This window comes from Anser anser (assembly GCF_964211835.1).
Source record: "Anser anser genome assembly, chromosome: 2".
In the NCBI taxonomy this organism is placed as follows: Eukaryota; Metazoa; Chordata; class Aves; order Anseriformes; family Anatidae; genus Anser; species Anser anser.
In genome coordinates, this window is record NC_139721.1 from 20397953 (window position 1) to 20424452 (window position 26500).

General features: G+C 37.3%; 1 long non-coding RNA gene across 1 annotated transcript in view; it reads right to left on the minus strand.

Moving 5' to 3' along the window:
• The window catches only part of LOC310893385, a 91065-nt gene that overhangs the window by 30572 nt on the left and 33993 nt on the right, over positions 1-26500 (minus strand). The window contains exon 2 of the long non-coding RNA XR_014578952.1: positions 16849-16904. This is a non-coding gene — a long non-coding RNA (uncharacterized lncRNA). The remainder of the gene's footprint in view (positions 1-16848; positions 16905-26500) is intronic.

Here is a 26500-nt window from a genome sequence, read left to right on the forward strand (position 1 = left end):
CAAGGGAGCCTCCATGAGTTAGTCTGGTATACAGAGGACCCTTGTTACCTGCAGCAATTTAAGCCTTGACAACATGCACCAGAGGGTCAATCACTCAGCACTCATGTGTACTCAGTGTGCTGTGTCCAAAAGACTGTTCCAAGCAAACTTTTATGGGATGTGCTCAGGTGTCTTCCCAGATTTTCTTCCTTAATACAATGTTGCATTCACACACACACACACACACACACACAAAGGTAATCAGTAATCTTATCTTAGGGATATGTTTCTTTTTTTTTTTTTTTTTTTTTTTTTGATCTTTGCTGCCATTTTATCAGTTAGGAAGAGAAGGACTAACAAGACACAAAGTACTGCATTTTCATGGGACAAATTGTGCAGTCAGATCCTTTCATAGTCCTTTGGCAGCCTACAGTCTGTGTAAACACATTAGAATTCACTTGTGTTTCATGGGAATTTGACCATATACACCTACTGATTTTTCTTGATGAAAAATAGTGTTTGATTAGTCTTACATAACTTACTCCCTGAAATCATCAGTCAAACCCATAGTAAATATTCATCCATGTAAGTCTTCTGTCATTTCTATTTTGTCCTCTCCCTTGTGAGTTACTCATGACAAGTCAGTTCAGAATTCTGCTGCTTCACTTGCCTTTGTCATTATTCTGATTTCTTTTACTAGATCCCTTTGTTTGACCACATCAGTATTGGACTTACAGTTCTTCCCTTGTAGATTAGCCTTATCCTTTGTAGCTTTGCCACACACACCAGGCACCACCATTTCAGTCTGCAGATTTCTCTGTTGTTGGTACCAGTGAAAGACTCCTCACCATGACCTCTAGGATCCTGCCCCAACCACCTCCCTTACAGTGCAGCCAGAAACTTTCTCCACACCTCTGAGATCATTTCTCCAAAATTACTGGAGAAATGTCTAATTCAACATGACAAATTTCCAGAGGGGAAACAAAGCCCTCATTTTTAAAAAGGAAGAAAAGGAAGACCTAGGGAACTACAGACCAGTCAGTCTCATCTCTGTGCCTGGCAAGATCATGGAGCAGATCCTCCTGGAAACTATGCTAAGGCACATGGAAAATAAGGAGGTGATTGGTGACTGCCAACATGGCTTCACTAAGGGCACATCATGCCTGACAAATCTGGTGGCCTTCTACAATGGAGTTACAGCATTGGTGGATAGGGGTAGAGCAACTGGCATCATCTACCTGGACTTGCGCAAAGCATTTGACAGTGTCCTGCATGATATTCTCGTCTCTAAATTGGAGGGACATAGATTTGATGTATGGACCACTCAACAAGGGGTAAGGAATTGGCTGGACGGTCACACTCAATAAGTTTTTCATCCAAGTGGAGACCAGTGACGAGTGGTGTTTCTCAAGGGTTGGTGTTGGGACTGGTGCTCTTTCACATCTTTATTGGTGACATGGATAGTGGGATTGAGTGCACCCTCAGCAAATTTACTGCTGACACCAAGCTGTGTGGTGCAGTTGACACGATGGAGGGAAAGGATGCCATCCAGAAGGACCTAGACAGGCTTGAGGGGTGGACCTGTGCAAACCTCATGGAGTTCAACAAGGCCAAGTGCAAGGTCCTGCACCTGGGTAGGGGCAACCCCAAGAACAAATACAGGCTGGGTGGAGAATGGATTGGGAGTAGCCGCAAGGAGAAGGACCTGGGGGTGTTGGCTGATGAGAAATTCAACTTTGGCTGTCAATGTGTGCTTTCAGCCCAGAAAGACAACTGTATCCTGGGCTTCATCAAAAGAAGCATGGCCAGTAGGGTGAGGAAGGTGATTCTCCCCCTTCACTCTGATCTCGTGAGACCCCACCTGGAGTGCTGTGTTCAGCTCTGGGTCCCCCAGCACAAGAAGGACATGGACCTGTTAGGTGAGTCCAGAGGGGGGCCACAAAGATGATCAAAGGGCTGGAGAACCTCTCCTATGAAGACAGGCTGAGGGAGGTGGGGTTGTTCAACCTGGAGAAGGCTCCAGGGAGACCTTACAGTGGCCTTCCAGTACCTAAAGGGGGCTACAGGAAGCTGGGGAGGGACTCTTTGTCAGGGAGTGTGGTGACAAGACAAGGAGTAATGGCTTTAAACTAAAAGAGGGTAGATTTAGATTCAATATAACAAAGAAATTCTTTGCTCTGAGGGTAGTGGGGCACTGGCACAGGTTGCCCAGAAAAGCTGTAAATGCCCCATCCCTGGAAGTGTTCAAGGCCAGCTTGGATGGGGCTTTGAGCAACCTGGTCTGGTGGGTGATGTCCCTGCCCATGGCAGGGGTGTTGGAACTAGATGATCTTTAAAGTTCCTTCCAACCCAAACTGTTCTATGACTTTATAATTCTATTAATTTCTTTTTAAACCCATCTTCAGTGTCAGCATGTTTGGACATCAGTAAGAAATCAAAGAAATCATCTGTTTAACAGTAGTAGATGGAAATGGAATGGAGGAGATAAGGATGTGGATTTTACCATTTAAAGTGTAAATACATGCAATAAGTAGAAGTCCTACATTGTGGACTGTTGTTTTCCTGTGTTTCAGGTTATGGTGCTCTCAATCTGCAGCTCTAAAAAAAATATATACAGACACTGCCAGATGATGGCTTGCTGAATCTTAAGGCATGTCTTACTTTCTCTGTCCAAACACCCCATATCAAATAAAAAAGTTACATCACCTTTGCTTTATCAGCTTTTAAGCTCCTCCAGCAAGGAACAAATCACTGTATACAGAATGGGTTCAAATACTAACATAGTCGCTTTAGGTCACTGCAACCATTTAACTAACATTACAGGCACCTATATTTAGGATTCCAATTTTCCTTATACAGTTATTGGAGAAAGTTAGGAGCCTTCAGAAGGCAATTTATAGGTTTAAAGCAGCTGTGTGAAGTCACAAAGGGTGAATATTCTTTCCCCTCACTCCTGATGACGAGCACAGTGAGGTTCTGATTCTGATGGCGCCTTTCTGGGCATGAGACAATGATAATATGAAAAAAAAAAAAAAAGATAATAATTTTAACTGTCATTTGAATCTTGAATAATTCTGTGTTACAGAAGAAGACCTTTAAGAAACAATCCGTGAAACCGAACATTTATTTTGTAGAATTGAACCCTGATGAACTGAAATCCCATTATCATTTCATTTGTTCCCTGAGATTCATTTCTCTGCATATTTCCAAAGAACAGCACTAGATCAGTACATCTCTCAGCCCAAGCTTACCAGTCATCATCAACATTATCTTTGTGTTTGAAAATTAAAAAGTTAATTAAAAAAGCGGGGATGGATAAGAATTTGCATTTATGATCAACAAAGTTTTTAAAGTTTCTCTTGCTATCAGACTTAGTAAGAAAAAAATATCTTGTCAAACAGTTTTACCTATTTATTATGAAACAGAAGGACTTCATTAGGGTAGGCAACACCTATTTGCTTTTACAGAGAGCCATTATTATCTGTATTTTTCTCTAAACTCAGAAAGACACTATCAATATCTCCTTTTCCAGGTTGCTTAATTCTGAGATTACAGGTGAATAAAAATATGAACAAATGAACTTTATACTCTGACGCTTCTAGCATTTTGAAAGGATCCCCAAAGGCAGAGAGGGGTCCCCAGTCAAAGGGCGCAGTGGAAAAACAATAAAGTGAAGTGACCTGCTGAGGGTAGCACAATCAACTGGGAATGCCTGAGACAAAGGCTGACTTCCTGACCTGGCTTTTTAACTTAGTGCTTGATAAAGACAGGTCCCCTTAAACCGAATGCTATCATAGGTACCTTAATACTATCAACTTGAATATGTCCTTGAAAACAATATCCTTCACTGCATTGCCAAGATGTTAACTCCCACAGCTGAGCACATTTGTGGATGCTTCTGTTTTGCTTGTCTAGTGTAAGAGGTTGGATCCAGACTGGTTTCCCATTGATAAGGCCTGATGCTGTTAGACAGAGGGACTGGGCTCTGCTACATCTGTCTCTAGCCCATTGCCAAGAGGAAAGACTCAATTGCGTTTGCCTTGTTAGATACACATCTGAAAGGAAGACCACATCCAGATTACTTCTCCCATTGACTTTTCTACTCATCAGGGAGTTCAAGCTGGTCTCTGTCACACTAACTCTAAGCAAGACAAAGGAAGGAAAAAAAAAAGCTGTTTAAAATTCCCATGTGTAAAAGTGGCATTGGTAAGGTCAGAACTGGAGAGAATCAAGATTCATAGCCATGAAGACAATTAAATTGCAGACATGCAAATCCACTGGTTTTAAACAAATTCATAGTATCCACATTTTGATTTCTTTTTCACAAACTTGATTACCTAGTATTTTAATAGAACACTAAAGCCTTAGAAGTTCACAACAGAAGCAATATTTTCCTTAGAAGAAAAAGGCATCTCGCACAATATTGGTTTGATTATCATTGTTGGTAGCAGATACTTTAAAAGGTAGTCAAGGCAAACTTTACCTTACTATGACCTTCTGCATCCATCATTATAGAAGGCTATAAGTAGGCTTAAAGTCTTTCCAAGTTGGAAGTTGAATCTCTTTCCCTAATGATTAATAATTTTGGGAGAACATTCTCTTCCACAAATGTGACTGACTACTTTTTTTTTTTTTTTTTTTAACGCTCCAATACATTGGACTTTCACAACATCCTGGTCTCACTCACACCTGTGTGAAGAACATCCTTCTGCACAAAAATTTGCCTGAATTTAAATTGATAAGGGTTCTTGTGCTACACAAATTGTGAATAAGCATTCCCTATTCACTTTCTGCAAGCTTTTCATGATTTTATGGACATTAATTTGTTTCCTTGCAATTGTTCCTTTTCCAAGCTGAAAAGTCATTTTCTATATAGTCTTTTCTCATAAAAAGCTGCGTCCTATTTTTTTTCCCCTTCTCTCTACTTTTTCTGGCTCTACTATATCGTTTTCAAATTGAACTACTAGAAGTGCATGCACATTTTAAGGTGTAAGAGTGCTATGTGTTTATGCAGTGGTATGGTATTTTCTTCTTTACTCTTTATTTCCTTCCTAATAATATTTAGCATTTATTTCCTTTTTTGATTGATGTTTTCATATAATTATTATAACTCCAATTTCTCTTTCTTGAATGATAATGGCTAGTTTATAGCCTAGCACCTCCTAGATATAGTCAGAGTCATTTACATAACTTGCGTTTGTCAGGATGAATCTCAACTGCCATTTTATTTCCTAGTCACAGTTGTGACATTTGCTACAAGTCCTCTCAGTCAGTTTTCTTGTAATGAAACTGAATGGTTTTATACCACCCATTCAATACAAAACTCTTTTCCACTTCATTAATAAATGTGTTAAGTAACAAAGTCTCTGCACAGGTCCTTGTGGAACTCCTTTGTTAACTCTGCATTGTAAAAATTAACCATCAATTTCTGCTACTCTTTTCGTACCTTGGAACCTGTGAGAACTTAGATTTTTAAAATCCTTTGTTGAAAGATTCTTTTAAAAATTTTGTGGAGTTCCCCATGGTAAGTGAATTTGTACACTTGTATATACTTGTTCACTGACTGCATTAATGAACTACAGGTTGGTGAGACATGACTTCTCTCTGCAAATTTCATGTTAGAATTGTCATATTTTATCCAATAGTAATAGATTGTCTTAGTGGTATCTTAATAACATAGAGGTGTCTTAATCTTAAGAATATGTTAATAATAATGTGTCCTTTACTGTGCTCTCCATCAGATTGCTGACTATGAAAGACAGCTACTAGTTTGCAATCTACCAGACTTACATTTAAACAGGCATCGTGTTTAACATTTTTTTCTCTGATACAGGCAATAGGCTCTATACAATAACCATCTACTGATAACATGCTAATACTAAAAAATTTCTTGTTTGAATCCATTCAGAACTATTGGATAATGCTTTACTACTATTATTTTTATTGATTTGCTCTAACTTCTAAGAGGTGATTTTGACTGTACAGACAGAGATCTTGTGAAGTAACCCAAGCTTCTTCCCAATCCATTGGTGAAGGGTTTGAATGACTAAATAGACAAGCTACCTGCCTAGGGTATTAGGAGGGACTCTTTACTTGTTTGATTGAATAAAAAGTCCATGTTGTAAGTAGCACTTCCTCTGAAGGAACTAGGATAAATGCTACAACCTGTGGTGCTGTGTACCCTTTTGGTATATGGATTGGTATTGGTATTGGTATTGGTATTTGGTATATGGCTGGCACATTGGCTGGTTACAGCTCATAAAGACAGTAAGGTGCCAGGCTGAAAATATTTGTCAGGTAGACAAATGTACACAATACACACAATGCACACAATTACATTAGAATTTAGACAGGAAAAGTCGATACAAGAAAAAATGGAAAATGAATAGTGGGAAAATATGACTCCTTTTTTATTTATTTTTTTTTTTGTGTTTAGTGTAACAGTTTCAGACTGATTTTTCTTCTGGTTGCAGAAGCTGGATAATATATTAATTAGCTCATCCTAAGTTTTCCCTTTTTGTCTCTTAAGGCATGACCAAACCAAGCCATAAATGTGAATGGGAGGTTTGAACCCTGATTCATTTTAAATTTTGAGCTAATTCTGTCTTCTATTACTCTGTGCATGTATAGATAGTTAAAAAAAAAAAAAAAACTAAATAACCTTATTGCAGCCAGAGATGCCAACATTATTTTCCTTCTTTCTGTTAGTCAGTCAGCATAAGCAAGTCAGCATCTTGCGTAATATCATAAAGTTTCCAAACAGCTTTTGATTGTTGTGATTTATAACAATAAGTCATAATAGTACCAGGAAACATCCTGGTCCAATATACCGCAATAAATATAAGTAGCACAACAATAAATCTACTATGTTTATTCTAATTTACATCAACTATTGTCCAATCAAGAAGTATCATGCTGAAATCATTCATAGAGTATGAATTATTATTACTTCTCTTAACATTACTCCTGCCACTACATGATAGGATAAAACGTGGCAGAAAGAGCCCCTCATCAGCCTGGGACACACTTGACTAACCCTTGGAAATGTTCTGAAGCAGGAGAAGAGCTGAGCATAATTTCTCCCTCACTTTCATAGCAGGAGATTGCACAGATAAGGCACACTTTCCTTCTGTTTTCCTGGGCATGCTACAAAGGAGGTGGTGAGAAATGTAGTGGCTCCTGGGATAGGTCAGACACTGCAGCTAGGAGCCAGCTGTATCCACAAAGTTGTACTGGGATTCCAGTGGGGACAATGTGAAGTCTTCCAACAAAGATGGAATTTAAAAGCATGCTATGTTAAGTGAGCTTTTTTATCTTCACTTGCCAATTTTACATTAGCACATGCAGCTATTAATGCTAAAAGAGTTACAAATGATTTAGACTCTTGAAATAACTTATGTGATGTGCAGAATACATTCAGATATAACTTTTGTTTAGTTGTAACAACTTTAATGAAATACAGGCCCTATGTTTCATGAAAGTAAATGTGCCAGTACTAAAATCTTAAAATCTGATTATTTCTAAAAAAATCCTTCTCTTTTTTATTCCTTAAGGATTTTTGAATCAGTTTTTAACATCTGGACTGTCTTATATCTGCTTCACCAGTCTAATAGTCTCAGTTTCAAAAGAAAAGAAATTTCACTGAGATTCACCAGTAGATGACAGATGGATTCTCTCATACTGCCTGAGACATGAAATTGCAGGTGACACCTGATATATGATAATAAAAGAGCACGCATCAACTAATCAGCCCCTGGCCTTTATTTCAATGACGTCATGAGAACACAGGTGGCTTACCTCTGAATCCCAGCACTTTGGAGTAAAATGGTGTGCATTGTTAGGGGCTTACCAAAAAAAAAAAAAAATTATCTCCCCATCTGTGTGGTCTCTTCTGTGATAATTTTGGAGTGAAGCCATCTTCACTCTTTTGCCCGCTTAGCTGAAAGTTAGGAGCAATTGGATGCAGGGCTGCTTTTCCTGCTCTCTTTCTTTTTATGAAAACCATCATTTGGTGCTTGCATTTGTTATCAATACTTGAACATGTCCTGTACCATGATTAAGAGAGTTTATGGGCAGAAAATGAATTCTGCTGCACCATTCAACTCTCAAATACAGGTCAAGCCAGTTTTCAAACTAATGTTTGAACAGTCTAAAAACCACAAAGAGATCCTTCTCTTCCACAGTGTATTGATTGCACAGTATTTGCTGGTTTGAAGGAGTAACTATCTAATTTTCAACATACTGATAGTTTCAGAGCTATCAACTAAGCATTTAATGTAAAATATTCCATTGATGTTGGCTGTCTAACTATTCTTTATCCTAGGATTCAAGAAGATATTACTTAAGCATAATATCTGCCCTATAACGTTCCTATAAGTAAGATCATGTCTGCGGTTTTCGTCTATCTTTTCAAACACTCATGGAAAATCCCAGAACAAAATCCAAATCCTAAATCAGTCAGCCTCAAAGCATGGAGCACCAAATTCAAGTGCATGAGCTACTTGCAGAATCTAAGTGGTTCTTGGTTAAGACCAAAGGTTCAGCTGTTAATGAAACCATGTCACTGGACAGTGCAGAGATATCAAATTCACTGGTGTCCCAAATTTTCAAGGCTGTGCTCCCAAAGTATCCTCTTGCCTGAGACCATTTTATGAAAAAAGCTACAGTTGAAAAACAGCAACCCATTGTGATGAACACAGCTAAGCCGCTCTCATCTCTGTGAACGGATTAGTGGAATTGCTTTGATTACTCAGACTGAGGAAAAGGTGGGACCATGATCAGGATTGCACTGCTAGTCTACCCTCCATAACACGTTCAAAAAAATCACAATGGCACGTCTCTTGCTAAATGCAAAGTACACAATACCACTCTGATGGATGAAAAGACTGTCTAAAATGAGTTTTGCAGCCAGTTTAAGTAAATGTTTGGTTTTGATGGGATACGTGCTCTGTGAGATGAGCCCTCTGTAACATGGTGACACATATAGAGCTCACAACAGTAAACATCTGACAGCTGTGCATATGGTATAGTCATGGTTAAAAAAGTCACCCCTAATGGCCTGAAGGTTGATGGGTAGCATGGCTTTGTGGCAGTCCCAGGAAAAGTGAGTTGTCCAGAAGGTGACTCTTTCAGTAAGTCATAACCTCATTGCTGGCATTGGGAAGGTCTGTGTTTCAGAAGCTGGGGAGGAGTCATTCACTTCAGAAAATGCACCCCTGGGGAAGATGCATCAGTAATGTCATTGGGCCAAATAAAAGGAAACATCAAAGCTCCAATTCAATGTATGGGTCAGTCCAGCAGGTAGATGTCATTTCTTAACCCACAGTGCAAAGATTGTTCCTAAATAGGTCCCAGGAGCTCTTACCAAAAGCTGGTACCTCCTTTGATCCACCTTATTCCATTAGCAAGGACTTGATAGCTCTTTCCTTTCAAAATGATAACATATGCAAATTTCTGTTGGTGCATGATGTAATTTCACCTTTGGTCCACTTTTTGCTTGTTGCTCTGTCTGCAAATCACATTGATGAGCTTCTAATATATAGAATATACATTCAGAATATACATTAGTGAGTGTATATTTTCCATTTTGACCTCATCCCCTAAGCTCAGTTTCAATAAAATGCTACAAGAAGATATTTTCCTGTTTTGTTCAAACTCTTTTTCACTGCCCTCCTGCTTTTTTATCTCATTGTGATCAACCCCCTTGTTCTATCTCTCAAAAACATGACTTTTATTTAAACAGATTCCTTTTTCCCTCCCACATTCTGGCAAGAGTTGGGCAGAACAGTTTTCCCATCCACAGAACCCTTGATATTTAGAAACATTCCTGTTTAAATATCCAAGGAATATTGGATATTGAATATCCAATTCCTGTTTAAATATCCATTCCTGTTTAAATATCCAAGGAATATTGGATATTTAAACATCCAAGCACCCTCAAAAAGAAAAGCCGGACAACACTTCATCATCCATTCCAGAACAGACAATGGACCAGCGATTCATGAATTTTCCTGGGATCCAGGAGGAATTTGATTTTCTACTCTACATCAGAGTTGAACTGCTGGCCTTACACAGCTGAGGAGGTAGACAGTCACTTTTGCTTAACTGCTGGGAGAGAGGTGCTCAGCAAGAAATTCCCTTCTTCTCTGGTACATATGATTATGAGAACGTGTTTTTGAAAAATTAATTTGTCAAAGAGAGAACACAAATTAGGAAAAAAAAATCCTTAATTGCTGAAATCCTGACATTATTTTCTATGATCAAGGCACTCTAGCTTTGCTAGCCAGTAGGTTGGATTTGGATTAGCTAACCCAAATCCTGCTGGTAGCATTCAACCATGCTTTCCCAATGAAAACCACTTCTCTTCAGTCTCATCTTCCTGCACCGAGTTTTCACCTTCTCCATCTTCCAACAGTACAGAGTCATTAAACTCATGCTCTTTCACCACTCACAGAAAGCTAGGAAGCTACGCAACCTCATTTGGGAAGTTGCCATTACCAATACTCAGAAAAGCCAAAGCCCTACTTTTTCTCTTGCTGCAAAGAACAGAGAAAGCAAAGGATTGAATGGAACATTCAGTGAAACACAATGAAAGGATTGAATGAAGTGGTCAGGGCCAGCATGCAGAGAGTGAGCTATCTGTCCTGTTACCCTCCTCCTTTCAGTGATCTCCCAGTAGTGGCTTTATTCTTCTGACTATGGGAAGGATAATAAACTATCCTCATTAAGGATACGTTCAGAACAATATTTACCATCTTTCTTATCAATAGTCAGTCAAAAGTTTTATTCTTCCAAAAGTATGTGCATGACTTTGAAACCATATGTTGGATATGTTAAATAAATGTCTCTGCCTTTTTATAGGTGCTGTTTTACATGTTCAGCGTGCCTTCACCTGGGTATGCTTTGACATGGTTGATTGTGTCATAATAATCAGGTTTTAACCAATTCCCATCTTCAAAGTATTGAAGTAGTAATATTTTAACAAAAATACATCCATGGAAGGATTTACTTATGTTATTTCTCTGGTTCCCCAAAGAGTAAGGCAAAATATTGTTTGTGTAAGTTCTAGCCCACTACAGCAAATACTGTTCCAGTAAATAATTACACAAAATAAAAAATGATTTGGGGATGTTTTCATGCCTGGGTTTTTCTTCCCGTATACTTTCTTGAAGTTTCTTTTTATTACCATGAACATCTCATAAAACATATTTTAAGGTTGCATTCTCAACAATTGCAGGTATTTATTTTCCAGGAGCTTTCACATCAGAAGCTCTGTATCTACAACTTCACACATCCAACCAGAGAGTAAGAAACAATTATATGAGTCTCCAGTGACCTACAGTAACTAAATAAGAAATGGTGGAAAACCAAAAATTCACAAAACATTTGAGCAAGCAATTTCAAACACAGACAGATTTAAGGAAAATTAAGCTATTTTCAATGAACAGATGAAGAGAGAATAGTTTCCCAGCAAATTATTCATTATTTATTGGATAGGATTTTCAAGAGTTTTTGGTCTAGAGTGCTTGTCCTTGTATTGACAGACAATTGTATTGCTAGACATAATGTCATTTGATTTAACCTTAATGGGATCAGTTTATTCGTCAGGAAATGCACATAAATGGAAACACATGCAGCCTCTAGAAGGTACTTATATACATAACTCTGTTGGATTTCTTCTGGAGTTTGATTCCCTAGTGTCCTCAACAATCTTAGTATTTGTGATATTCATTTTCCTATTTGTTTCTGTCTGAAAGAGTGATATTAATAATTGTAATTTTCATTTAGGGCCTAAGCTGTAAACAAGCAGATATGACATCCATGTACCAACAATGTGCACGAAGCAGTTCTGGGAAACTGTTGTTTTATGTAGTAATCGTAGTAATGTCTTTCCAGGTTTTAAATTTAATTCAGCTTTACATTGTCAAACTGGAAGTAGACTGTATCAATTACTACAGATATTTTGGTCCTTACAGTGTAGGTCAGTAAGCACATGAAAATGTTGTTCATTGAGAAATGAGGAAAGTATCACTGAGAAATGAGGAAAGTATCACTGAACCTTAGAACTCCTCAGCTTAGTCACAAAGCTATCCAGTGTGTGGGACAATTTATAAAATTTTATAATAAAAGTCTGTTACAAAATATCTTGTTTGAGAAGGGTCTATGAATTAATGTTAACTTTCCAAATTTACTTATATATACTGCACATTCAATTCTGCATTCACTGTCTTCTGAAATTCATGATGGACTAAGTGAGGATTGTGGTAGCATAGAGAATTGTCCCTGGGTATCACTATGACTGAGTAAGCTGAAAGATTTTAAGTTTTTAGAAGGTTTGTGCTACAGAAGTATTTTTCCAACTTGTTTATATATTCTAGCCTGAAATTGGAAGTAACAACTGAGTGAGCTGGGCTTTGAACAACCAAAGTGTGCTCTGTGGTGAAGACTGTTGAAAAACAGTCCTGGATGGGTACCAGAAAATGAGAAAACTCATGTTTGTGTTTGTCTTTCTGTGTCTGAATTCCCTATTTACACAGTGAGCATATAATACTTCTCTTCAGAAGAGCACTGTGAAAATATGTGTCATCACTGGTTATGAAACTGCAGGACTGTGCCCCATAAATGGGGCTAAATGAAGCTAATGAAGAAATATATAATTCTGCCTAAAAACAAGGCCAGGGCTGAGGGACCAATACAAATAGCTGTATTTTGTATAGCTGATTTCCAGAAAAGTAGCAGGTAAAGCAAAAGATATTTAATCAAAATGTCTCTTAAGTAAAGATCTGAATAGTGGTGAAAGAGGCAATGTTAACATTCTAGCAGTTTCTGATTATGAAGGGTCTGAGTCTGCCACTTGAATACATTTGTATTAGTATTCACATGTAATTTACCCACAGTGCAAGAATACTGTGTGCTGCACATAGTTTTATATTAAATTTACTTGGTTCTGTATTTACCCGTGAAACAAAGACCTATTCAGTCCATTCGATCACCACTTTCCTCTTGAGACAGCAATAGAAAATATGCTTCTTTGAGTTCATGTTAGTTCTACTAGATGAATTCTCTACATGACCACAAGCAATTTTGATTATATTCTACATAAAAACTGTGTAATATTTTATCCGATGCCAAACTCTCACAATAATCATCTGAGATTCACTCACTGAGGTACATCATTCATTGAGGCAGCTAGTGCTTCCTCTCCCCATTTTTAAACTGCAAACCAAAGTCTTTTTTTTCTAGCAAATTCTTGCTTTTTCAAATTACTGGTTAATACAGTAGTAGCAAAGATAAACTTCATAAAATAGATTAAATACTAAAAATGCAATTATGTTTTAAATTAAATGTAAATGTTTAAAAATATAAAACTTTGTAAATGTGTTTTTGCATTTTGTACTGAAACCTCCCATATATATGTATAGAGCAATTGACCACACATAAAACTGTCTCACAAATTTCAAAGTAATACTTTGTGTAATTATATTGAATCAGAGGGGTCCTGTTACTTTGTTCATAGCTGGGAAAAAAAGCTTATGTAATACTGAAATGAAATGTTATTACAGTCTCACTTACTCATTCTTGGAATTGGCTTAGTGATTACTTCAACATCGACATCAGTGAAAAACATTTGACATCTGGCCTAGAAAATCAGACAGCAGACCACAGAGACTTTGATTAAAAAACTTCATATAATTTTCTCCAATCAGTAAGCTGGCCTATTCTTTATTAGAATGAAGGTTTCTCTCATCACCTGCAAATTTCTAGGAAGACCTCAGAAAAGAAGAAAAAAAGCAGTTCTTCCACTTCTGTAATAAATTTCCATTCCAACCAGCAATCGTACAGAAGACTGAAGAGGAATGTCAGTTCTGACGAACTGTTTTCTTTTGTTTGAAAAGGGTCAAATATCTGATTTCCACATTTTTTTTTTTTTTGCTATTTATTCCTTTGTCAAAGTTTATTTCTTCCTTCTCTGTTTAATGCTTCCTTGGGAGTTTTGCACAGGATACAAACCCCTTTTCTGGAATGAGACGAAAAAATGTACAAGCTTTTTCATGCTCTCTGTATGTCATTGAATAATCCATGTGAGAAATAACATAGGCCACTTATGTTCTTATTTTTATACCCTCCTTCAGAGCACATCCACTCCATGAAAAAGAATGAACCATTAGCGCAGCATTACAACACACCTTCAGAAATGAACTGCACTTCTGCATTGCTGGGAATGAGAGTCTCAGCCTGAGACTCCAGATCACAACATGAGAACAAGGCATCAATGAAGTCATGAAAGAAATGCTACAGTAATGAAACATCACACTGCCTTTTTTCTTTGAAATAGATTTATAGTGAAACTTAGTAATTAACTTATTTTCAACAAACTACTTTCAACGTATGTTTTCAGCTCAAATAAAGTTGCTGAAACCATTTCAAATACCATATACCCCATCTTTCTTTTCTTTGGCAAAAACAAAGTCCTTGCTAATATCTTGCCACAGTACATTTGCTTCTCTCTTAACAACGAGGTATGTGGTAAAATATGATAGTACTATCAAAACACTCATAATTAAATCCTAATAAAATTACAAAATTGTAATAAAAAGAAACTACATTATCTCCTTGAAATGCATGTCACAGCATAACCCATACAAAAGCTAATGCTCAAAAATCTTGATAGCAGAACTATAACAAAGAGAGGGAATAAGCTAGCTCCTTGTAAAAGAACAGGAAATCTCTACTGTGGTAAACTAAGGACTATATCTAAGGATGTATCTTAAAGGTGCTGACCAGAATCAGTCATGGCTGGTCCCAAATGTTTCAGTGCAGATAATGTTTTCTTGCTTGTGTTGGGTTTTGTTAGCAGCTGTGTTGGCTCCTCCCACGTAATATAGCCCTTTATTCACACAACACCTTGGTACTTTCAAATATTGCAGTCATAGTAACAATCCCCATGAATATGGGACTAATAATGCAAACTCAACAGATCAAAACATATATTAATGATATATCTATTAAGGCACAGAGTTTGTTTCACTGTATATGGGAAAAAACAATCTGCTTGCTAGCAGAGCGTAGATACTGATCACTGTGTCCTAACTGTATTCTGCAACTTCTCCTTCAACTTCTAAGATATCATGACTAGCTTCCCACCATAGTACATAACTATGAATTTCACAGTACAACTATAACAAACCTATTTTTGTGATGTATATAACTAAATCTCATTGAGAAAGGTATTGAATAGGACCTATTGCCCACTTATCCAAAGTCTTGATAATCTATATCTTATACGCACTAAATGGTTTGCATTCATGCTACACTCCATGCCATAGCAGATATTTTATTAACAGTAAAAGTACTGAAGCCCCTCCACCAGCAGGGTTACTTACTGCTTTTGTAATAGTAGCAAAACAGAAAAAAATCAGAAGGCTGTATCCTCCTCCCCATGTAAGGGAAAATAGGGAGAGAAGTGCATACAAGGGGAGATTTTTCTCATATGTTACAGTGAACAGGTGGAATATATGCAGGGTTATGATGAGCTGTACGTTGTGTTTGTTTCGTTCTGCTACATGGCTACTTCCCTGCAACAGACTAATGCAGAATTTGACACTAATAACTTTACACTCGCTAATTGGTTATGGACTTTATAGTACTAATCAATAAACTAATTAAGCTGGGTGAGTTGGTCTCCTGAGCCCTTCTTAAGAACAACAGACTGTCAAAGCCACAGGTCACAAGCATGGCAAGAAACAGGTGAGTTATGTATCAGGCGCAAGTGTGGTATGCAAGTATGGAGGGCTGCAAGCCCGAGGGGCAGCAAGGCCTGTGGGGAAGTTGCAGCTGGGAGCATGCAGGCAGGGAGGAGGGAAGGGCACCTATAGAAACATGTATCACCTGAAGTGTGATCACAAGGGAAAGTCAAGACAAAAGGCATCTCGAGCAGAGTGTTGGCTTGAAAGACCTCAGAAATTGTTTTCCTTTTGTGTGCCCAAGGATTTAAAATTTATTTAAAAAATAAAAAAATAAATGTATAGACCAGTATTAAAAAAAAAAAAAAAAAATCTGCAAAATAAAATCTGCAAAATAAAACAAATAAACCTCTGTCATTGACTTCACCCACCAAACAGAACTAGCCTATACTATTTCATCAACTGGTTAAGAGCTTGGGTAAACAAGAGCAATAACGTTTGTTTTCCATATAACAGGGTAGATGTGCATACATGAACTCATCGCTATCCTGTTTTTCTCTTGAGCATGTCGTACCATTTCTGCTTCCAAGAACACTGGACTTTATATAAATTTTCTTCCGCTCAAAATTTTAACCACAGGAGAGAGAAAGAGAGAGAAAGAGAGGGAGTATTGTGGGCATTTACTTAACAATGAAGCAGTGACTGGCTCTGAAAAGGTACAAGATGAACTTTTATACTATACCTTCTTAATCCAATGAATCTAGTAAAGGCTGAAATAAAAGGAGTTGTATAACCAGATCATCTCTGACACAACAAATTGAAAAGACCCAGGATGTTCCTTTCAGGCCCCTGTCACTAGTACTGTTACTCAAGATATCTGAATATGAATTAAGTGACACCAAATACATTTTGTCTCAAAGTAAGTAACATCAGTTTACTGAGCTCTAAATGGTACTTGCCAAGAATGTAACAATTCTTAATGTAATTGCAGTAAGTGCTTGGTACACTAAGCTTCCTAGCTAAGCAAGTAGCATATAAAGACTAGACTGAGACGCTCTCCTGTTCCCAAATTCCACACACCAGTACATGCTATCAGGTGACATGATGTTTCTTTTCTTGCTACAATTCTTTTTAAATAATTGCATCACTAGTGAGTGATATAAGAAAAAAATAGAGATTTCATTACTTGTTTCAGATGAATCCTTGAGTGTGGTTCACCTGAACATCTGTCGTTTTGCATCGCTGTGAGAAAAAAAAAAAAAAAAAAGTAATTTTATACATAGCATAAGCAGTTGGTTTAATTAGTTTGTTTTAAACAATAAAGGAATTTAGTAAAGTGTTATTTAACTTCTCTCTCAGAATAAGATGAAGTATTCTCCTAACAAAATAACCTTCATCTTTATTTTTTGTTCCATTTCTATAAAACAGTACAAGTAACTGATTTTTTTCAGCTTCAGATATAACCAAATGATAATTAAAAATTAATTTGGGGTTAAATTGAAATAAATTTTTCTTACTTCAGCAAATTTTAAGTTAATTTCACATAAAATAAATTCTTCCTTTGACCTATATTTTAAGCATTTTGTTCTGGTTTTGTTTCAACCATATAAATTTGTACTAATACTATATTTAATTCAAATCTGAAATTAAATCCTACTTTAAAACAAAAATAAATTTAAGAAACAACGAAACATTTAAACTGAAATGAATATATAATTTTATAATCTTTCTTCAAAAATGTAGACTTAATCTCTAAACTTCTCTTTTCCTGATTGAAGGTTGTTTCTGTATACTTTCTATTTTGGGTCTTTAACATGACAAAAGTAGTGTGCTAACACAGAGAAAATACAAAAATACAATTAGGATTTTTCCTATATATATATATTTTTTCATTAATAAGACAGAGAAGTAGGCATTTATTGTACAGACTAAGTATTGTGCAATTTGAAAATAATATATTGGATTGTTTGCTAAGTATGGGGTTGGTGCATATTTCTAATACTATGGATAGTATTTCATCACTACATGGATCTTTTTTGGAGGGTTTATTTGTGACAATTTCATAATCTGTCACTAAGGGGGTTGTATATACAAATGCATTAATTCTTTGTTTGAAGATCTTATGACCATCCCAAACATGGGATCCTGCAGAAGAGTACTTCCTAATCATATGTTTACAAAGTTTATGTTTGTTTGCATACTGTATGATTGCCAAAATGTCTGGATTCAGGACTGATTGCGCAGCCAAGATGAGCTGTGTTATTTTCCATTCAGTAAAGATATTCTATGGTTTGCTGGTCCTAGAAAAGATTCTCTCAAACACATTTTTTAAAGACCCCTACTGTAAGGTTCTTTCAAGTATGCATTATAAACTTTTCAAATTCTTGGGATTTTCTCAAGAGCAGCCTCAACTCTGCATGACTTAGGTACCCATTATTTAATTTGTGCAGATGGATTTCTATTAATGAAATGTATATTCTTGGAAGTATTTTCCACATCAGTTTACTTATAAGCACCCAAAACTAAGAACAAGTACAGGAAAAATTGTTTGCAGATCTAAAATATTGTTGGGGTTTGATTTCTCATTATACGGAAAATAATGCATTGAGTAATATTATGACAAAGGGAAATAAGAAATATTTTTTTATTTCCTGCAGAGATATACAGGATTTAGCTCAGAGAAAGCAAGTTGGCTTCTTTACCCTTATACACCACATAACCCGAGTACATTAAAACACCAGATGATCTCCTCTTACCCTAATGTAAGCTACATCTCCATTTAAATTTAGCTGGCATTTATGCAACTTTCACTTTACAGTGTAAATAATTCCATGAAATCCCAATACATCATTCTATAGGAAAATTAATGCAATTTCTGTGGATTAGAAATAATTACAATTAACAGCAGAATTTTTACTTCAACTCTTACATCACTGTAAATTCTATCTACAATCCAAAAATAATATCAGATAACCCTGAGCTGACATGCTTTACTTCTTTTGCAATATTTGTAAATATTAGCTACATTGCATAGTCACTTGTAATTATCTGTCAAAATATTAACATGTAGAGTATAACTTCAGTATCCAGTTGGATGTTCATCCAATAACCAACGTCTTTAAGATCATGTTGTTGAAGGAGTTTTTCATCAGTTCTCCAAATTAAAACTGTGATACATATTCTTAGATGCTTATTGGTCAGTCACATTTTTTTTCTGGTTCATACAGTTATAATACTTTTTTTGGCTTAGAAGAGTTTAGAGCAACACGAGTGTAGGGAATTTACATCTAATCATGTACCTAAGAATTTTTTTAACTGAAAGCAAAGCTGTCCATTAGCATTCTGATCCAGTGAATCTGTAGCAGTTAGAGGAAAGAATGCCACCTACTGAATTATCAATACCAATTCAGTTAGCATCCCATATTTTTCTTACAGGTCTTTTATTTTAATACTGATCAAACTCAATACTAGATGGCTTTGATAGTTGGCAAGACCACAGCCTAAAGAAGTATGACTTCAGGATTCATGTGATGGGCAGGTGAATTTGCATAGTCAAAATCAAATATATAAAAAAGAAGCGTTCATACATTTTGCAATACAGTGCATTTCCAGAAGAAGAACTTAGTAAGTAGAATTTTTTGAGTTTTATAGGATTAAAAATGCTGAGAATTAAAGTAACACCAATGCAGATTTTTGAAGTTTATAAAAGCCACTATGCATAGTGATCAGAACAGCGACAGTACTGCTTAGAGTTTTTATCTTCTCATAAACCTATCAAGACAAATGACTAGTGATGAAATTATTTTAACATGCCTTATAACTGTGGATGATGCAGCAGTGAGACAAGCCATGTTGTATCCCATCTCGGTTCCATCGATGATATTGTAACTTGGTTCTGTTCCAAAATCTTTGGCTGGTGATACTTCAGACATGGAATACAGTTAAACCTCTGAAACTTTCAATGAATTAATGTATTTCAGATTTAACTTGTAAACTGAGCAGGCTTGATCTTGAAATCACTACAATAAATTAGTATGCAAAAATATGGTCCACTGATATTTTACCACAATTCAGTTTGACTTAAAGAAAGTGCGTACACCAAGAGAGAATGTAAAACACCACTGATAGGGTCTTCAGTGGTATTTTTATATATTTTTTTTTCCTGACAACAATATCGCTTCTGTTGTTCTTTTGTATTCTACAGTCTTGCCGAATCGCAATATTACAGCTATCCACATTAATACGTTTGTTTTGTTGTTCTTTGTTTTTCAAGTTATTGTTTATAAGATTAGGCCAGCATTTTGGGTGTAACTTCAAATGACCTTTGCTGCACTTGATAGTGGTTTTTTATATAACAATGACACTCAAAGGAAGAAACAGAGTGGAATTCAGTGCAGCTTTCAAATTAAGTAGATAACGGCATTAACATCTGCTATGTAAAACAAGGAGAGCACAACTCCCAGTCTCAATTTTTTTGAAATTAGGTCACATCATAGGAGAATGGAAACCCTCTTCTAAATGATATATCTGAATGTAACCATCTTTTTTCATACACTACAATCATTCAAGATAATTTAGAATAAGCAGAACTTTGTCATTTAAATATGCACATTAGTACCGAAGTCCACTAAGAAAGCAGTATTCACATTCCACTTAAGAGCAGAAATTTTATCCTATAATTCATATGGAAATTTGTACCTGAAAAACTGCAAGAATCACTGAGTCCATACCATTGTTTTGTGTGGTGGTGTATTAAGCCTTAAAATAAACTTCCATGAGTCCATTTTTATTTTTCATAAACAGTTCAACAGCAGCTGTCATTTTAAAATGAACATATAAAAATGTCTAGATGCATATAAAACACGGATGCAAATAATAATGTGAAAATACCTTATTTTTGAAAAAAAAAAAAAAAAGTATGTATTTCAAGGGTATTTAGAGTAATCAATCATCCAAATAAGATGATGTTCTCAGTAGGGTGCTGGACTATTGCAGGAGAGGGCACTGATCTGTTAAGCCACATATGATGTGTAAAACTGAGGAAAATCAGCTGGCAACCACTCACATGTTAACAGTGAAGAACTATTGTTTGCCTGTGAGCAGAAAAGGATAGGGGGCACTGGAGCCTGACTGAGCCACTGTCTTGCACAGCAAAGTTGGGGAGACCTCGGAGGCATAGCAGAACTGTGCTGTTTTGCAGCTGGCAGGTGCAAGGCCCGTTTATCACTGCTAGGTGAGCTTGTGATGACAGTCCAGCACCTTTCAAACCAGTAAGTACTCAACGATATGCTCAGATAATATTTTAATGACTTAGAAAAACTTTTAGAAATAACCTGGCCTGAAGGAATGACTATAGGTGGACAGCAAGTGCTATTACAACGCATTGCCTAAAGTAATAAAAATTAAAAGGGAATGCGTAGTATTTTCTGTTAGGAGATGTGCAAACAACAAAATTATATCACAATTAACAGTTACTTTTTTTTTTGCTTTGAGTTCATTCACATTTTACCATTTGCCAAAGAAATGTTTGTCTGTCTCTGTTCACCACCTCTGAAGAGATGTAAAAATAGCTGTGTTACAGGGCTGTTGTGACCACAGATGGTTAAATTATTTCTCCTGATTTGACAAAGCAGGCTTTGTTTATCTACAGCAAGTCATTTGCAAACAGAGTTCACACTTCACAAATGTATTCTCTGCTCATAATTGTTTAATGAGCAATATTCACAAACAAAGACCAGTGGTGGGGTTGTTTGCGAGTGATTTCTTCTGCTTGAGGTTTCCACTGGGTTGCTGGTCATTTTGGCTACACCATCTTATAACAACTCAATTGATTTACTTTTTAACAACTCAAGTGATTTAAAGAGGAAACGACACCTATGAAGTAATGACAGTAAGAAACAGGTATGTTCTCCCTGTATGCTGGATCTTTTGTACACAAATTTTATTGTATTTTTCAGACCCCTCTTCTGAAAACAGGCAGAGGTCTGGATGTTCCACAGTGACTAAGACTGAAGGCTATCTCCCAAATCCAAAATACTCCACAGTAGACTAGTGGGAAGTTGCCAGAACAGAATTGCTGCTCAGAATTAATATTTGTGAGATTGGTCTTCCAGTATTTCCTGAATTCACACTGCTCCTGTGAAGATTAATAGAGCATGTAGAAGATGCATATTACCATTTATCACCATTATCTTCTTAGTATATCTTGTTTTACTATTATTATTTTTAAACCTGATAATACTTAATTCTTTTCCTAAGCATGTTTGTCACAACCTAAAGAAATATTTTTAATGAATACTATTAATTTGGTCTTTCTGTATGTCCCAATGAAACACTGAGCACTGCTGCTTGATCACAGAATCATAGCATCATAGAATATCCAAGTTGGAGGAAGGGACCCACAAGGATTGAGTCCAACTCCTGTCCAACACACACACACACGCACACACACCCTGAAATGAAATGAAATGAAAAAATAAAATAAAATAAAATAAAATAAAATAAAATAAAATAAAATAAAATAAAATAAAATAAAATAAAATAAAATAAAATAAAAATAAAATGTGTCTGAGAGTATTCTCCAAACACTTCTTGAACTCTGACAGGCTTGGTGTCATGACCATTTCCCTGAGGAGCCTGTTCCAGTGCCCAACCACCCTCCCAGTGAAAAACCTTCTCCTGATATCCAGCCTGAACTTCCCCTGTAGCAGCTTCAAGCCCCCTTGGGTCCTATTGCTGGTCATCAGAGAGAAGAGATCAGTGCCTGTCTCTTCACTCTCCTTCACGAGGAAGTTGTAGACTGCAATGAGGTCTCCCCTCAGTCTCAGCTTCTCTGGGCTGAACAATCCAAGTGACTTCAGCTGCTCGTCATACATCTTCCCCTCTAGACCCTTTATCATCTATGTTGCCCTCCTTTGGACATTCTAATAGTTTCATATCTTCCTTCTACTGTGGTATCCAAAACTGCACACAGTACTTGAGGTGAGGCCTCACCAGTGCAGAGTAGAGCGGGACAATCACTTCCCTCAGACAGTTAGCAATGTTGTTTTTGATGCACCCCAGGATATGGATGGCCCTCCTGGCCACCAAAGCACACTGCTGGCTCGTGTTCAGCTTGCTGTCGATCAAAACCTACTGTGCTGGGTCTGGCTCAGATGAAGATAACTTTCCCTGCAGCACCCCATACAGTGCTGTGCTCTGCACTTGCAACTAGAACAGCACTGGTATCACACCACTGTTGTGTCCGCTGCTGAGCAGTGCTGTCACTGCATCAGGACTTCCTCCAACCCGCCCCAGAGCCAGGAGACTGGGGGTGGGCAGGAAATGGGGAGGGGACATCTCCAGGGCAGCTGACCTAAACCAACCAAAGGGATATTCCATGGCATGTGGTGTCACACTCAGCAATAAAAGGTGGGAAAGAGGAAGTAGACGGGGGATCTCGTGGAAGCATTTGTCCTCCTGAACAACCGCTACGTGTATTGAGGCCCTGCTTCCCAGGACGTGGCCAAACATCGCTCATTGATGGGAAGTAGGGAGTAACTGCTTTTCTTTCTCTGTGCTTCTGTGCGGCCTTTGGTTTTTTTTTTTTTTGTTTGGTTAGTTTTTTTCCTTCCTTTTCCCTTTAATTAAATCATACTTATCTGAAGCCTTGAGCCCTTTGTGTCGTATTTTCTCCCCCTTTGCCTTTGAGGAGGGGGAGTGAGAGAGCGGCCATGGTGGAGCTTGGCAAACCACCACACCCCAATCCCTTTCTGCAAGGCTGCTCTCCAGCATCGTGTCCCCCAGTCTGTATGTATAATCAGGGTTTCCCCTCCTCAGGTGCAGAATCCAGCATTTATTCCTGCTAAACTTTGTGGTTTTGGTGATTGCCCAGCTCTCTAATTTGTCCAGATCTCTGTGCAAGGCTTCACCACCCTCAATGGAATCAACAGCTCCACCCAATTTAGTATCTTCTGTGAACTTGCTCAAAAAACCTTCAAGTCCATCATCCAAATTGTTTATGAAAACATTGAAGAGGACTGGTCCTAAAATGAAGCCCTAGGGAACCCCAACAGTGACAGGTCGCCAGCCCAATGTAACCCCATTTACAAGAACCCTCTGAGACCAATCCATCAGCCAATTGTTCACCCATCTTATTATGCTTTTACCTAACTGTATTCTGGTCATTTTGTCCAGAAGGATACTGTTAAGATATGATAGCTCCCAGTATTTATTCAGAATATAGTCTCTACTTCTATCCTTTGCAGGCCAATTTCTACCTTTTTGCCTTAATCTCCACCCCATAGGAAGCATTAGGAAAGGCAGAAAACGAAACAGAACTTTCAAAATTCCATCAAGCAAAAAAGCAACAACTGAAAAAAAAAAAAAAACACTCTTCATACTTTCCTGTTATGGTTTGTTGAATCTTCCTTTGTCTTGTTGTATAATAGGAATAATGTTCATGGCACTGGAGTATACACACAACAAATAGCTTCTGTGGTTATCAAACACCTCAGCTTCACTTCAGCATTTAATCACCCACAAAAGCCATTTCTTTGCCTTGTATACTTCTCTGCCACAAACATTATCCGGTAGCTAACATACACCCTGGAGTGCCAGACCTTCATTTTACACTCTGAAAGATGAATTGGAAGAATGAAAAAATTCAACCCGCAGTTTTTATAATAATAGATTAAAAGTTAGAAAAGGGGTAATAGTAATCAAAATCCCAAAGCCCACATTAATGCAGTAGAGAAAAGTCTGGTGCAACCACAATAAAAAATTTGGCTGTCTTCAGTGATCTCCCAAAATTACCTGCTGGAAGGACTCCAAGAATAAAAAAGCACAGTTATGATAGACATATGCTAGGAGATTATGATAATAACTTTGTTCTGGGAGAAATTAACTTTGCTCCCATGTTAGAAATAACCCTAGCAGAGCCAGCAGTGCTCTGAATAACACAACTTAGAGAAGTTTCTAACCATAAATATAAATGGATGTCTCAAGATGCTTTGACAAACCCAAAATGTTAATGTCCTGAAAGACATAAAGCATAATACAAAGCTAATATTCCCCTAATTCATCTTTTCTGCTTTTGCCATGTCCCTCTCTTCACAGGTCCTCAGGTTGTCCTTTAAGCTGCAGACAGTGCTGAAGAGTTCTTGACACCCTCAAAACTGGTGAACTTCTGTTGGTCTCAAGCAGTCTTGTGATGCCTATGTGTATGCTCCTGATCAGTCCAGTTGTTCTCTTCATGTATGTTTTCATCTCATACATGTCTGATCAACAGTATCTGGTCAACTTAAGTTACTGCAGTTCCTGAATGGATATTTGTGGCTTCTGACATTATCTAGGTACTTAGAAGCCACAAAGGGAGATATGAGATTGAACAGAGCCTGTGGAAAAGCTAGACAGAATTAATAAAACTTTCTCCATTAAGGTCAGAAAGGAAGTATTCTGGGATAGTAATAAGACAAAGAAAATGTGTCTGAAGAGAAAGAAGAAAAAGCTGAAGAAAGGGTGGTAGGCAGACAAAAGGAGAAAGGTAATGGAATCTCTACAGAGAAAAAGAAAAAAAGAGTTTGGGGGACCGGAGGTAATAATGGATCAGCAAAAGGAAGAGAGTTAATGCTATAAAGAGAAAAACAGAATATGAGAGGAGAAGGAAAAACTAAACAAGCTGCACAGAGACTGGAAGTAGAACTGAAGGTAATAGTCAGAGGCATTATAATACTGGAAAGGGGGACAAAGAAGTGGAAATGAGAAAAGTGGAGGTCAAAAAAAAAAAGGAAAAGATAAGATGAAGGAAAAACGCTAGAGGGAAGAACAAAACAGCTAACTTTAGGCTGGTGGATATATTTATCTGTGCTTTGGCAACTATAAATTATAAAAATGAAAGCCAGGGGACTGCTGTATACGGTGTATACATGCCACCATAGAGTGTATAAGAAGCACCATGGACATAAAAGCAGAGAGTCTTTGCATTGGATCTTACTTCTTTTCCTGCATCCTTTTGATTTTTTCTGAATTTGTAAATGCAAGTTAAAAAGAAGGACTGTGGGGTGAAGCAGTAACAAGAATAAGAATCTGTTGGTGCATGATAGCAACCTTCCTCTGATTCTTTAGGAGGAATTTGAAAAGAAAGGTAGGGTCTTTTGCCTTCATGAGGAAGTAGATTGCTCCAGCTTTAAAACAGTGTAGGAAACAATTCAGGGGCAGACATTTATTTGATCCATTTCTTCTTGAAAATGTCCCTTTCAGCAAGAACGAAGGTTGTTGGAATGATACTCAAAGTTTTCCATTTTAATTTTCAGTATAAGTGGTGTAAGGGTTGGTCTTAATATGAGGCCCACAGGGAAAGACTCGTTATAGCAAAGAGGTTGCACTACTGCCGTGTCCAATAATAAGATGCATTGCAGCATTACCAGTCTGCCATAGGACGACTACAACTGTGACAGGTAGAGCAAAGTCAGGAATATACTAGTTCAGATACACTATTAAAAAAAAAAAATGTTGCTTTTAATTAAAAATATCAGCAGGTGGAGGGAACGATTTATACCAGGTAGTCACCCTTCCCCCTCTCCCATGTAGCACATGTCCAGTTACAGGAAAGAAGGAAGGAAGTCATCTCAAGCAGGAAGTGAACAGAGAGATTTATTTGCTGCTATGTTGAACTTTGTCATGTTAAAGCGTCCTGCCATCTAATAGACTTCCCAGTCCTGATTCAGTTGGTTCTCAGGGGTGCCCTACAGAGTGCATAGGAAGGGGTGGGTATTAAGAATTGCATCTGTGAAAGCTTAATGCTGACCTACTAAGGAGAGGTATTTATCTATATTCATTCAAGTGTCTCTAAAAAAATC